Raw genomic sequence first — 12135 nt, 5'->3', positions numbered from 1 at the left:
GAAAAAATACACAGACCAAAGCAAGTCTCCATCGCTCCAGGCTTCCTCCTGATTAAAGTTCAGCGCTCCATCCATCTCCCTTTCCGCTGCTCTCTCTAGGATGGATGAAGCTCGCAGAAATGCAATATTGTTTGCGGCGAAAAGCGATTTGCATCTTAGCCGTCACCCTCTCCGCACAATACAATACAGATAGAGACACGCAGAAATGCAGTTAGAGGCAATAAAACGTTGGCCCATCTCTCTGCTTTATCTCTCACATACTTCCTCCATTATTTTTAATTTACTTCTCACTCATTCGCTTGCGGTCTTCTGCTTTCTCTCTCTCCAGATGCTCTGCTCCAAAACCTATTGAGCTGCCTATCTAGACAGCATATGAAGGCATGTTTAAGGCACCATGGGAAGGGTGGTTATTATTACAGTTAACTAAAACTAGAATTAAAAATAAAACAAACAACACAAAACAAAATTCTGTCACTTGAAATAAAATAAACATTAATTGGAATAAAAAAATCAAACCCTACCATATGGGGACAAAATATCCAAAATCTTTGACCTTTTGGGGACATTTTTTGGTCCCCATGATTAAAACAGCTTATAAATATGTAAAAATAGGTAGGTTTAGGGGATAGAATATACAGTTTGTACAGTGTAAAAATCATTATGTCTATGGAAAGTCAAAGTCCCCATTAGACATGAAAACCTAACATTTTAAATTCTAAGTTCTTTTTTTAATTTTATTATTTTATCTATTTCAAACAATGATTATTATTCTAATAGAGTTTACCAATCTTTTTGAATTTTAGGTACCCACACATCCTCATCGGTTAGCCTCATATACCATTTCATCAACATCAAACCAGTAATATTTAAATGTAACTTTAATATTACGATATCATTTAGCAGTCTCATCATTATTGCTAAAATGGGCATTATTACAATGATTCAATGCTGTGAGTAAAACATCAAGTTTCTTTCATTTTAATATTTTATTGACTATTGTATAGTCTCTCAGAATTAACAGTGAGAAATGTTGTAGCTATACATAAAATTCAGTAAAGTAATTTCTGTTTTATGCAACAAAATCTAAATTTTACAACTGCTCAAGAACCCTGGTTGGGTTTAGTGTTTGATAACATGTTTATGGATACAGTATGAAATGTTTTATTAAAAACTACACTTATATTGTAGATAAAACACACACGCACGCATGCATGCACGTACACACACACACACACACACAAATTATAAGCCTTTCACCAAACATTTCTAAATGGTGCACAACCCTGCTACAGGCCCTTTAAAAATAATACTGTTGATAAAAATAAAAAGGAGCATAGAGAATGAGGAAAAGGAAGAAATGAGAAGAGCACAGATTTAGACAGAAGGGGAGAGAGAGAGAAAGAGAGAGATTCTAGTAGCATGCAGTGTTCTAATCACTCATGCAGTAAGAGTAACGTGGTGAAAAGCATTTTACTTGATGACAGTACGTTTGTCCTGACAGGCCTTAGGTAGTGTCCTGTGTGATGTCATCACACACTCGCGATGCATTGGCTTACGGGGGGGCAAACCTATCAACTGTATGATCTCATCACAAACGCATACATAGAGGCAAAATCACATGCATACATATGTTATTCAGGTCAGGCAATCTCCTCTTAAGACAGCATAGCTCTCCCCCTCCCAATAGTGTGATCCCTCATGTCTTACACACACACTATATTTTATATACTGCTGAAATGAGGTCATCCTTCTCTCTCATTCTCTATGTTTCACTCGGTTTCAATGAACTGTCCTGAGATGGGCTCTTTCACACAGATATACACAGTTCCAACCTGCCCTAATATTTTATTTTTGAAGATTCATGCTTGCATCTAAACTAAATATAAGCTGAATATAATATTAGCTGTCTTTAAGCCTTTAAAGCCTACACATTTCTAAGGCCTTTTAATTCTCAACATGATCATAACTGAATGAAAAACCTTTTGTACACAATCTACTACATGCCTTCTGTCATCTGACTGATAGTTTATACTTTTTAATAAGTAAAAGGTCTTATATCATTCTAAAAAAGCCCCCCTTCAGGTCGTGGTACATGTGACTTGTGAAATGTTCTCATAAAGTAAACGATAAGAATAACTTTTATAATATTTTAAGTTGAACATTTAATGGATTGGAGCAATTTTTTAAGAAAATAATGTTAAAATGTGAGTTTTAAAATAAGACACGTCAGGCTTTTGAGGAATGTATGTTTTCTCTCAGTCATCCTTGTATTGTATTACATTAGACGTTTAACCCCCACAATTAAAACTTATAGAACTTTGATCATAAAACTAAGCATTTACATATCATCATACTAAATACATAATTTTTTCCTCCTCGAATATGTGCTCCATATTCTCCTATATCATACTGTATATATGAGCCATAAAAGTATGATACTTCAAATATGATACTCAACAAAAAAAACAATATGCAATTTTTTTTTTATATATATATATATATATATATATATATATATATATTGTCTGTTAACTATAGAAGCTTATTTCCACCACGGAATAAAAAAAAAATTAAAAGATATTTTTTATCTCATAATTCTGAATTTATCTCAGAATTGCATGATATAAACCCCCAATTGCAAAATATAATGTCAGAAATCTGAGATATAAACTGACTTTTTTTTCTTGCAATTGCGAGTTTATCTTGCAATTCTGACTTTTTTGCTCACAATTCTGACTTTTTTGCTCATAATTCTGACTTTTTTGCTCGAAATATGAACACGCAGTTGCGAGCAAAAAAGTCAGAATTGTGAGGTTTAAAGTCCAATTCTGAGGAAAATTCTGAGTTTATATCACACAATTCTGATTTTTATAACTTCATATCTCACAGTCAGAATTGTGAGATAAAGTCGCAATTTGATTTTTAAATTTGTGTTCAGTGGCGGAAACAAGCCTCCAGTTAACTTCTCTCCCCATTAAACAAAAATTCATATTTCATATGTCAGGCAAGAAATGTAGTAGGCTACATTAGCATAAATATAGCTGATATTTAGTCTTCTCATTTTAATGTAGAATTTAGATGATGTTAGATCAGCTATTTAACAGTGACTTTCTTCATCTAATCATATTTCAGAACTGAACTTTTTTTTTCTCATAAATTTACATAGGCAATTAACAAATATGAGCATGCTAAAAATCGTTCTACCCCAGGCAGCCTAATAGCTTTAGGCAGATGAACTAATTATCTGATTTTTGCACGGGAGGTGAAAGGTCAGGGTCAAGGTTCTGCCGCCCCTCTGGTGCAAATCTGTGTCAAAATATGAAACCCAAACAAACATGCGCACTTGTGAACTCTCATGTAAGTCACGGCTCGTGAGCTTCAACCATCACATTTAATCACGTTCCTCCCAGAGTGTGAGCGACTAATGAGACGCAGCCGCTGCCAGAGGAGTTTGACCTGCAATCTGCCGTAATGGCTGCTATCAGCACACTGTACGGATGAGCAGGGCTGGCGGGTGAGGAACTGAGAACAGACGTCCTTTGATTGATTGATTTAATCAGAAACGGAACAGTTCTGTTCATGGTGGAGGAGGGGCCATGCCAACGAGGTCATGGTGGACCAATCAGATTAAAGGAGGGGAGAAGCCAGAGGTCAAGATGAGGCTTGACAGTATTTTCAGTGTGTGTGTGTGTGTGTCATTCTGACCTTCAGTAAAATCTGTGGGATTATAGTAATCACATAGTAACATTTTAGTGGTTGGCCGATGCTTGTTTTTTATTTTTTTAATGTCTGATATCTAGAAAGCAGGTGGGTTGTGAAGTAAAACGAGTTGAGATCCAATGATTTGAAGAAATGTTCTTAAAAAGGGTCATCGGATGCAAAATTAACTTTTATATGGTGTTTGCTAATAAATGTGTCTTTGCAGTGTGTGGACACAACCACCATACAATGAAAAAAATGTAATTAATCCATTAAATCCTTTTTTTTAATCCTCAAAAAGTCTAAACACTCTCAATAATCAAGCCGTTTGGATTTTCTGAGCAATATGATGTCATATTGCTCACGCTCCGCCCACGACCACTGACGGACTGTCCTGTATTAGCATATTTCCCGTATTAGCATATTTCACAGATTGTCAAGGTAGCACTTTACGTGTCTTGTGTCACACACCCCATGGAAGATAGGGGTGGGGTGAGCAGTTGCTCATTATCATTTAAAGAGACATGAACCGAAACGGGTCGCTGTGAACAGAGCTGTTTTTGAGGAGGTCAAAAGGGTGTTGTTTTACACAACCATTGAGGAATTTTAACCAAAGTATGTTACAAACTTTACACGAAGACCCTAAAGAATCATACCAACTTGTGGAAAATGGGTGTCCAATGACCCTTTTAAATGAACTTAAAGTCCATTACAATAGAAAATAATTTAGAAAGCAAACACATGTCGTGTTTACACAGGAGTTTACAGGGCAACAAACATTATGCAGATGGCTTAATATATGCAGTTTAACAATATATGAGCAGCATATTTAAAACATTTAAAAGCATTACTGTAAACATTATTTTTGTTTGCTTAAATTGTTTCTAATATTCTGTTTTAAATAATTTAATAATAGCAAAGTGTTATATTAAGATATTTCCAAAATAATTACCTAAAGATATTTGAAAAACAAAACAAAAAAAAACATTATGCTTTATCAGTTGTAAAGCTGTTGAAGAACACATCTGTTAATCGCTCAAGTGGAATGCATCTTTAACTTTGCATTTTGCATTACACAATTCTTATAGTCTAATGCATTTTAAATTGTCTTCAGTGAACAGCTTGCATTCTTTGCATTCTTTATTTATTATTATTTTGCAAGACAAACATACTAGAGATCATACAAGTACAATGTTCAAAAGACCTGCAGGATGAGGGCATGGAATCGAATTTAGGTTCAGACTTGGTAATTGAACAATCCAGGCTGAATGGAAAAACATGCAAGTGTGTCGCCAGTGGTGTTAAAAACGAGTTCAGTGTTATGATGAACATGAATCTGGCAATGTTTTATTATGGTGGTTGTTGTACGTATCGCAGAAGTTTAGAAATGAAATCCTTGTGGCGCTAAAAGGTTAATGGTCTGTCGCTTAAAAAAAAAAAAAACTTACCACTGCACTAAGCAATAATATTAACAAAAGCAAAGGTGAGATAAAAACACATTACCATTTCATTTTAGCATGCTTGTACAAGTCTTTGGGCTCTTTTATATTGACTCGAGTTTTACGTGTCACCGAACACTCTGTGTTGCAAATGTTGTTGTACTAGGTGAGCTGCCGAGCAAGTTTACTACATTAGAAATAGTTAATAATTAGTAATTAGTTATATGATGCAAATGTCAAAATGTATTAGTTTACAAATCACACACTATAATAAAAGTGCTTTGAGGTTATAAAATAGTAAAAGGGTGCAATAAACCATTTAAAAATTAATCAATAATTTGTGGAGTACAATTTGTTGGTGTTTTGCTGCCACTAGTGTAGGGTAGAGATACACTTTTCCAATGAGCCTTTGATGCAATTGAACCAAATGTGAAAACAGACCAAGATAATAGCTTCAGAATAAATTGGTGATCTAACTCTGTAGTTTCCCTAGCCTTCTGTTCACTATTGTCTCTCTCTCTCTCTCTCTCTCTCTCTCTCTCTCTCTCTCTCTCTCTCTCTCTCTCTCTCTCTCTCTCTCTCTCTCTCTATCTTTTTCTCTCTCTTTCTCTCTCTCTCACACACACACACACACACACACAAAATGTTAACGGGACTCCCCAGCGCTGGACCTCTTCCTGTCTGGCACTGCTCCACTGTGTGTCTTTAGATACTAGTGTAATCAAACCAAAATACACACACAGGTCTCAGTATCTCTCTCTTGAATAGGCCTATCATAAGACTCATAGAACATTTAAGGTCCATACACTCAGTTTGTAGTACGAATATAATGTTTAGTATTCACTCTGTCAGTACACTGATGACAAGCTAATTTTACCAAAATGCACAGTACACTGTACAGGTAGATATATGGTGCTGGTTCCCACAATCTATTGCATTTTGGGATTTGGCAAACTGTCGGATGTGACAATCATCAAGCTGAATCATAAATGGTTGCACATAGAGGACTTCCTGTTTCTCAGAACAGCTGCACATTAGTGTGTCAATTTTAAGACTTGAGTCCTGATGACGAGTTTTTTTTGTTTTTGTTTGCGTGTGTGCATGCGTGTGTGTGTGCGCGCGCGCGCGTGTGTGCGTGTTTGAAGAGCAATGATGTTGTTGTAGCCCAGGAAACATAAGTTACTGAGTACAAATTCATAATAATATGAACTGTGCATTAAGACATTTAGTTCACATTTAGATACAAGTGTGTCCTGGGAACAGTCATACTTGTTTTAAAAGCATTTGCCCTCCACGTTCATAGATTTGAATCGATCCGTTGATGTTGGTAGTGGTGCTGCTTTATTAAAACGCATCAAAAGGTTTATACAACACAACTAATGGACTTCTAGAGGAGGATTATTCTTAAATATGTGCATTATTGTTAAAAGGACAACTTGCGTCTGTTATGGGGATGTTGTAACATTTGTTTTTCATTAACAAAGGGGGTCTCGTCTTAAGACCATGACGGACTGTGAATACGCCTTCCCACTTCTTTTCCTGGAAGAGTGTGTGCATAACGCAGGTCAGTGCCCTCTTGTTTAGCTGAAAAACATCATCTTTATCACTTCCAGACAAAAACACAACACGTCTTCAGCCTCCAGACCATCTATGTGTTGTATGTGTGTGCTCTCAACATAAGACTTAAAACGTGACTCTAGCTACATTTAAACTCCAAAAAGTGCATACAATTCACTGCAGTTTCCAGCTGAAATGAACACTATAGTGACATTAAAACACTAACCACTTTTTTTTCCTTTTCACATATTAGAATCTGACCCTGCAAAGACTTACTTTCACACCGTTCCTTACACAATTCTATGACCTCAAAACACTTTTACCATAGTGCATGATTTGTAAACTAATACATTTTGATGGTTACATCACATAACCAGTTACATATGAATGGCTTTTCTGAAATGGTAAGCTTGCTCAGTAGCTCACTGCACTTGGTTGCACTTATATTGCACAATATTTGATAAAAGGCTTGCAGAAGTAAACTAAAATGACATGGTTGCTACAGGAAATTTGTTTTTGGTATGGTAGGATTTAGTGTAGGCATTAACCTTTTAGTACTAATAACCAACATTTAATATGTATATAATATTCTGTACAAAAATAATCGTAATAAAATGTGGCCACATTCACATTTTGCAGAAATGTCACTACAGGTACATATTTCCAATGACCATTTTGTTGTTACTTTTTTTTTACCATTACCATTTTTCATCTGGTGGATAATAGAACAAGCAAAAATACCAGAAAAGCACAATTCTTTAGAAAATGTAATATATCAGTAATATTGTAAATACAACAGTGGTTTCAAACATAAGGAGGTATAAGTGCATTAATAGTGAATTCATATCATATGGAGTGTGTGTGTCTGAAAGAAACAGACACCGTTTGCTCTTTCTTTATCTCTGTTTGCTTTCTTTTCTCTCTCTCCTCATTTTCACCTCACAGATTTCCTAAGATTTCATGTTAAGCAATATTTTCCGTTCAGCCAGCTGTGTCAATAGCCACGCCAACCCAGCATGTTTTAACACACACATACAGTACACACACTCAATGAGGTGGAGCGGTAAATATCAGAGAGAATTTGACACCCTGTACCTTGTCCTGTTAGTGTGTGCGTGTGATTACACTTCCCACCTCTATCGCAAACATTGACCTTTTCAAATGAGCACAATATGCGATCTTTGTGACAACACAAGACGTCAGGTCAAAAGCTCTCTTTGTCATTGTGTCTACAGTGAGACAGGCAACAGAAAGCCATTTTTAAAAGCCTGTTTGACATTTCAATAAAGGAAGTGTTTAAAAGAAGTATGAAGGACACACAGAGAAAAATAAAGACATAATTAGTCAAAGTGACCTATTTATATATTTGTATACATTTCATTCATTTAGTTTTTTAAATTTAACATAGGAAAAATATTTTTGTAATAAGCGTATATCTGTATGTTTAAAACAAATTTAATAATACCGTTATAGCTGTTAATTATTTGCTTTTATACATATTGTTGCTGCCTGGTCTTATTTCTATGTTCCATTAATTATTATTTTTTATTGTGTTTGTATTGAATGCATTATTAAGATTTTGCCCTTGACAATGATATTTATATTTCACGTACACTACCGTTCAAAAGATAAGATCTTTTAATGTTTTTGGAAGAAGTATCTTACGCTCACCCATTTATTTGATCATTAATCAAATTATTATTGCAATTTAAAATAACTCTGTTCTATTTTCAAAATGTAATTTATTCCTGTGATGCAAAGCCATTACTCCAGTCTTCAGTGTCACATAAACAGCTGTGTTACTTAACATTTTTGTGGAAACCATGATTATTTTTCAGGATTCTTTGATGAATAGAAAGATCAAAAGAAAAGCATTTATTTAAAATAGATACTGTATAGTAACTGTGGAAAGCAGGACGAGGCCGAGAGCCGTGAGAGAACGACGTGATTGCTAATGAGCGTCACCTGCGCACCACACCGGCCTCATGTCTCACGGAGGAGCTACGGGAGCACAAAAGGAGAAGTGATGACAGTGAAGGACGAGAGAGGACCAGGCCTGGACATTTACGTTATGTTTTGTTTATGTGTGTGCGGCAGTCGTCCATGAGGGTGCTTTTACTTTCATTTGTATTTATTTATATATTAAATTTTTCTGTGTTTAAGTGCAATAATCAGGTTCCCGGTGCATCTAAACCCAGAAAATGTGAATAGTGACAACTCAGTAACTTTGTTTTGGTAAGCCTTTCTCTGCAAGCATTTAAAAAAATAAGCCGACCAGATTTCGCTCCCCTTCTGATGTAGGAAGGGGATCTTATTATAATATTACCGCCCCTTTATGGAGTTAATATTGTGCCATAATTAAACAAACATCCAGCATTTTGCAAACAAACTCGATCTGCTTTGCAAAGGAAAACTTGACTTGCAAACAAACAGAAAGCAATGTGCAAGTAGGTCAATTTGAGCGAAAATGCAGTGGAGTAACAAATATGTACTGTAAATATGTAGCTGAGGAAAATGACCGGTGAACAGGCGTGTTCTGTCTTAATTTATCTATAATTAATCTTTTTGAGGTTTTCTTTTGCAAAATGTTTATTACATATCTAGACAGATTAGCACTTAGTAGCAATTCACTCTCTCTAGGATAGGGGAATCTATAAGCTGAAAGCTCTGCCATCATATGTTGCTTTTTTACATTTTTGTAAAAACGTCACATTTACTGAACGAGTCTATTTCTTTCGTTCTCCATAAATTAATGAGAACATTTCATTTAATTGAAAGGAGGGTCCCACTTATTTATTTATTGAGTTGGAATTCAGTCAGCTTAACTGTTAATGTAATAAAATAATTAATGAATAAAACAAACAATATACAGTTGTTTCTTAACTTGCCTGTGACGTATGCAGTGCCCAAATTATTATTTTGGACGGACAAATGAAACCCGCCTCTCAATTAAATGAAATGTTCTCATTAATTTATGGAGAACGAAAGAAATAGATTCGTTCAGTGTAGACATAATCACTAATTTAGTCATTTTGCATGCGTTCGATGTAGAAAAAAATGTAAAAAAGCAACATATGATGGCAGAGCTTTCAGCTTATAGATTCCCCTATCCTAGAGAGAGTGAATTGCTACTAATTGCTAATGGATTTCTGTCTAGATATGCAATAAACATTTTGAAAAAGAAAACCTCAAAAAGGTTAATTATAGATAAATTGAGACAGAACACACCTGTTCACCGGTCATTTTCCTCAGCTGTAGGCAAAGGCAAGTTTCAAATCAGTGCTTCTCCCGGGAGACTAGCGCTAAATTAATTCCCTAGTTTAGCGCCATCTACTGTTTTAGAAGAGGAAGTTGCTCAACTGCATTTGTGAGAAAATCTGCCTGGACACATTTGTGAGAAAATCTGCCTGGACTAGCCTGGCAAGCCAGACCTACATCAAGATGTTAGGTCTGGAAACTCACCATAGACGCGGTTTAATCCGAGGGGCGGGATAAACGGCTGCCTTTCAAATTCCCTCTGCACGCAATAGGACAGCGCTTCAACCAACCAGAGCGTTTTCCCAACAGCGGAGCTTAGTTGATAGATTCAACTTTTGCCATATCTGGCCGGCAAAACGACGAACACATCTTCCTTTTTTTAAGAATGACTTAAGTGCCGTTCTTTGCTCTTTTCTCAAAGAAAAACTTAACTCCAAGTCCTCCAGAGTCGCGGCCAAAGCCGATTCGAAAGACCGTTGTTCTCCAGCAGCCGTCATTCTTTGTTTTCAAGTTGTAAGCGTCGCAACTCTGTCGTCATATGTTAAGCCCGCCCCCGCCTACTCTATACACGACGTGATTGGCCTGACCCAATTTAGGTTTTTGCAGCTAGAAGGTCTATTGAGAGTGCCTAGACCCACCTGGCTGCGAAATACATTTTGCTGCCGCTAGGGTGCGTCTAGATTTCTAGGCTATGCCTGGACACATTTGTGAGAGAATCGAGCCGAGAGATCTCATAAAAAGCCAAGTGTCTCACAATCATAACAGAAAGATATGCATTTGTATGCACTAGATTTGGTATTTGTTCAAAGGTTACATGCAATTTGAAGGATGGTTTGTATTTATTTGTGAAATATTATCTAGGCTCATTTATTTATATTTGTAAAACACAATACATATTTGTTACTCCACTGCATTTTCGCAATTGACCTTTGTACTTGCACATTTCTTTCTGTTTGATTGCGAGTTAAGTTTTCCTTTGCAAAGCAGATCGAGTTTGTTTGCAAAATGCTGGATTTGTTTGTTTAATTATGGCACAATATTAACTCCATACCCCTTAACCTGCACGTTTCCACCCACGGCGCCGCCATTTGGTTTTCACAAGCAACAACAGTGTAACCAGTTAGCAATGGCAAAAGTTCGAGCAAAGCATGCAAACTGTTCTGTCGTTGGCTGCACAGACGAGCACAGAACACTATTTGACCAAAAAATGTCACAGATGTCTTATAAAGACCTCAGGGAACAGTATCAACTTGTGTAAAACATGACGGTGCATGCAAGTCGATGAGATGAATCAATGTAACTACATAAATGTATCCACTAACCATTCAGAAACGTCCAGGTGCAGACCAAATATTGCAACCTCTTCCTGAGTCTCTCCGTAAGGCTGCACTCCACTACTGTTATTTCTGAAATTTTGGATGATTGAGATTAGCCTGTTTTGTATTGTATCCGATGCTCATGTAAAGGATCGGCCCTGGATTGTGTAAAGGAGCAGCTCATTTGCATTTAAAGGGACGGCACGTTTTTTTTTCTCACACCCACAAAGAAAGAAATTTGACAAGCTATAATAAATTATCTGGGGGGTATTTTGAGCTGAAATTTCACAGACACATTCTGGGGACACCATAGATTTATATTACATCATGTGAAAAGGGGCATAATATGCCACCTTTTAAAGTATGTTGAACGTTCGCCGGTTCCCGCCTACTTCTTCCCTGAATAACAAACCTCATTACAGTAACGATATAAATGTCTTTACTGTTGATAAATTGAATGCATCCTTGCTTAAATAAAAGTATTAATTTCTTTGAGAAAAATAATCTCACTGACCGGTAGTATATAAGCATAGTAATGCTAAAAAGCTAAAATGCTAAAATTTGTTCAGAGCTGCTACATTCAGTCTGGTGCTGCTGTTGTTTAGCACAGCTGAAATCGGTCCAGATCAGCTGAATTCCATTCCATACTGATGAATTCAGTCCAGGGCTGCTGAATTTGGTACTGTTTATCTGGACATATTAGATGATTAATTCAGAGAGAGAGTTATGCACACACACATCACAGATCATGTCGAGTGTGTTTCTGCAGGTGCATGCTTGCTGGCATTTCACGTAATTAAAGGTTGACCTTTCTAATAGAGGCACAAATGTCAAGGGGTCCTTCTCATCTGACAGGCAGAAGTGCC

At 36.3% G+C, this 12135-nt stretch overlaps 1 protein-coding gene across 4 annotated transcripts in view; it reads left to right on the top strand.

Annotated features, from left to right (window-relative positions):
- Positions 1-12135, top strand: part of raraa (retinoic acid receptor, alpha a) — a 200808-nt gene that overhangs the window by 111424 nt on the left and 77249 nt on the right. For 2 of the 4 annotated variants that reach the window (XM_084134900.1, XM_084134899.1), the window contains one exon: positions 6623-6702. The exons of the other annotated variants lie outside the window; for them this stretch is intronic. The gene's annotated coding sequence lies outside the window, so the exon portion shown is untranslated. The remainder of the gene's footprint in view (positions 1-6622; positions 6703-12135) is intronic. 4 annotated transcript variants of the gene reach the window in all.

This window comes from Abramis brama (assembly GCF_963993115.1).
Source record: "Abramis brama genome assembly, chromosome: 14".
In the NCBI taxonomy this organism is placed as follows: domain Eukaryota; kingdom Metazoa; phylum Chordata; class Actinopteri; order Cypriniformes; family Leuciscidae; genus Abramis; species Abramis brama.
This window is presented reverse-complemented; position numbering and strand designations above follow the sequence as displayed.